The sequence below is a fragment of the Schistocerca nitens genome, chromosome 5 (assembly GCF_023898315.1).
Source record: "Schistocerca nitens isolate TAMUIC-IGC-003100 chromosome 5, iqSchNite1.1, whole genome shotgun sequence".
Classification (NCBI taxonomy): domain Eukaryota; kingdom Metazoa; phylum Arthropoda; class Insecta; order Orthoptera; family Acrididae; genus Schistocerca; species Schistocerca nitens.
In genome coordinates this window covers 699879049-699882826 of record NC_064618.1, presented here as the reverse complement: position 1 = coordinate 699882826, position 3778 = coordinate 699879049, and the positions used below count along the sequence as shown (strand labels likewise).

The window sequence follows — 3778 nt, the reverse complement described above, 5'->3', positions numbered from 1 at the left end:
CTTCGCCAGGGCACTCGCCACAGCGCACGCAAACAGCTCGATACCGCCGAGGAGGCCGGAGAAATCTCACCTGCCTGTCATACAGCGACAGTGGCGGCTGATTGAATTTCTCAGTTTGCAGAAGCAGATTGGTTTCACCTTTAGATACCTTCCTGTGGCGATACAAACACAACGGGCGAGTAATGTTAGCTTCCTACAAGGAAAACATTCCTGAGATTAAAATGCTTCCTGCTGGCGTATTTGAAGGAAGCGTCAGCGGGGACGAAAACGCGGCGGGTGGGGATGGAACGGAGGGCGGGGAATGCGCGGTGGTGTGCCGGTCTGCGACAACATTTCATCCCGCGGGAGGGGAGAGGGTCGCGTTTCTGTAACTAAATTGCTATCGTCCCCGCCGCCGCCGCCGCCGCCGTCGCCACAGTCGTCGTATTTCGCTGGAGGGTTCGTTCAACATCAGTCGCCAGCGTTGCACAGAAGCGAGGGCGTTAGCCGATGAACCCGCTGTCAGAGTGGAAGGGGGAGCGCCCAATACCTGCTCGGAGCGGCCCACGGGAGGTGGCCTCGTTTACTCCGACCACTACACACCCCCACCCAGCAGGCCCGCGGCTCGTGATTGGTCTCGCTCTGTGTTGATTCGCTCCACAAATGAAGCGCTTTAAAAATTACTCCTGCTACGGGTCACGGAAATCGTTATTGCGGGCGCAACATTTTTTGTTTCCTCTCCTGAAGTCGTCACAAGAATCGTTCAAATGGCTCTGACGAGGGAACCTCCCCATCGCACCCCCCTCAGATTTAGTTATAAGTTGGCACAGTGGATAGGCCTTGAAAAACTGAACACAGATCAATCGAGAAAACAGGAAGAAGTTGTGTGGAACTATGAAAAAATTAGTAAAATATACAAACTGAGTAGCCCATGTGCAAGATAGGCAACATCAAGGAGAATGCAAGCTTAGGAGCGCCGTGGTCCCGTGGTTAGCGTGAGTAACTGCGGAACGAGAGGTCCTTGGTTCAAGTATTTCCTTGAGTGAAAAGTTTGATTTTTTATTTTCAGTTTATGTGACAAACTCTTGTTTTCGTCACTTTTTTGGGAGAGATTATCACATCCACAAGAAAACCTAAATCGGGCAATGTAGAAGAATCTTTTTACCCATTAGCTAAGTGTACAAGGTAGGTGGGTCGACAACATATTCCTGTCATGTGACGCACATGCCGTCACCAGTGTCGTATAGAATATATCAGATGTGTTTTCCTGCGGAGGAATCGGTTGACATATGACCTTGCGATCAAATGTTTTCGGTTCCCATTCGAGAGGCACGTCCTTTCGTGTACTAATCGCACAGTTTTGCGGTGCGGTCGAAAAACACAGACACTAAACTTATTACAGTGAACAGAGACGTCAATGAACGAACTGACAGATCATAACTTTGCGAAAATAAATAAAGTAAAGTTTTCAGTCAAGGGAAGACTTGAACCAGGGACTTCTCGTTCGCAGTTACTCACGCTAACCACGGGACCACGGCGATCCTAAGGTCACAGTCTCCTTGATGTTGCCTATCTTGATCATGGACTACTACGTTTTTATATTTTACTAATTTTTTTCATAGTTCCACACAACTTCTTCCTGTTTTCTCGATTGATCTGTGTTCAGTTCTTCAAGGCCTATCCACTGTGCCAACTTATAACTAAATCTGAGGGGGGTGCAATGGGGAGGTTCCCTTGTGAGCACTATGGGACTTCTGAGGTCATCAGTCCCCTAGAACGTAGAACTACTTAAACCTAACTAACCTCAGGACGTCTCAAACATCCATGCCCAAAGCAGGATTCGAACCTGCAACCGTAGCGGTCGTCACAAGAATGTTTTCCCTGCTTGGAGAAACAGGAATAATTCCTTTCACAGAAATTTTAATGGACATTAAAATGATTCGTGGTCAGTTCTTTGTCACTAAAATTTCGAAAAAACACAGTGGATGCAATTCGGAACTTGTAAGACGGTTCCCACCAGTGTATGTCTACAATTGATGAAAAATCGATAGAAGAAGTGAACACTATTGAATTCTTGGTGTAAGTAGGCTGTTTAGGTTTTTTTATTGGTAACACCACCACTGTATGAAAATCACTGGCTGTGCTGTGTGTAGTCTGTGGCTGCTTTGCATTGTTGTAACACTCGCCATTGTAGTGTTAGGCAGCTGGCTGTGAACAGCGCGTAGCGTTGCGCAGTTGGAGGTGAGCCGCCAGCAGTGGTGGATGTGGGGAGAGAGATGGCGGAGTTTTTTATATATATATGATGACTATTAAGGTAAATACAACGTTTGTTCTCTATTAATATCTTTCATTTGCTAACTATCCCTATCAGTAGTTAGTGCCTTCCATAGTTTGAATCTTTTATTTAGCTGGCAGTAGTGGCGCTTGCGGTATTGCAGTAGTGGGAGTAACCAAGATTTTTGTGAGGTAAGTGATTTGTGAAAAGTACAGGTTAATGTTAGTCAGGGCCATTCTCTTATAGAGATTATTTAAAGTCAGATTGCGTTGCGCTAATAAAAATATTGTGTGTCAGTTTAAGTACAGTCGTGTATAAATTTTTCTAAAGGGGAAGTTTCATTGGTATTACAGCTCTATAATAAATTGGACTGGGAGGATCACACCACACAGCTGCTGAAGTGCCTAAACAAATCTCTATTAGGAATTGGATTGTTAGAGGATATAAAAGTGATAAAGCTGACACAGTATGCTTACTTTCATTTCATAATATCATATGAAATTTTTTTTTGGGGGGGGGGGTACCTTATCACGCCAAGCTAACATTTTCCCTGTACAAAAACTTGTAATAAGAATTATTTGTGGTGTGAGCTTAAGAACATCCTGCAGAGGCCTGTTGTGGAACTATGGATATTAACTACTGTTTCCCAATATATTTATTCCTTATTGAAATTTCTTATTAAAAATAAATATCTTTTTTAACAAACAGCTCAGTCCATGAAATCAGTACTATAAATAAGAATAATCTCCACAAAAATTAAATGATGCTAACTTTGGTTCAAGAAGGTGATCATTGTTCAGGAACACATAGTTTCAACAACTTTCCAGCAGTCAGAAAAAGCATTAACTATCAGTAAAGTTCAGTTTAAGAAGAGTTTAGGGAATTTATTGGTGACCAACTCCTTCTACTCCACTGATGAGTATCCTAGTTAAAACAGCTGATGTGTGTATGTTACTAATAAGCCATCGGTACCATCCGACCGCCGTGTTATCCTCAGCTGAGGATGCGGTTAGGAGGGGCGTGTGGTCAGCACACCATTATCCCGGTCATTATGATGATTTCCTTGACCGCAGCCGCTACTATTCGGTCGAGTAGCTCCTCAATTAGCATCACGAGGCTGAGTGCACCCCGAAAAATGGCAACAGTGCGTGGCGGCCCGGACGGTCACCCATCCAAGTGCCGACCACACCCGACAGCGCTTAACTTCGGTGATCTCACTGGAACCGGTGTATCCACTGTGGCAAGGCCGTTGCCTTACTAATAATAGGCATTATATAAAATAATGCGAATATTGTACATTCTAACTTTTGTATAAATTCAAGTGAGTAATGCTATAATTGTAAATGAGTATATCAAAACTATTCTTCTATTGAGTTTTTATTACCATACTTGTTTAAAAGTTTCTTGTTCATTCCACGTTAATGACAATCATTCCACTTCAAATATGTAGGAGGTGCAGTAGCAAAAGAAATGGCTCTGAGCACTATGGGATTTAACTGCTGAAGTCATCAGTCCCCTAGAACT

At 43.7% G+C, this 3778-nt stretch overlaps 1 pseudogene; it reads right to left on the bottom strand.

The window, feature by feature from the left end:
• Positions 1–3390: 3390 nt before the first annotated feature.
• On the bottom strand, positions 3391–3508 carry LOC126261482 (5S ribosomal RNA; annotated as a pseudogene).
• Positions 3509–3778: the final 270 nt, after the last annotated feature.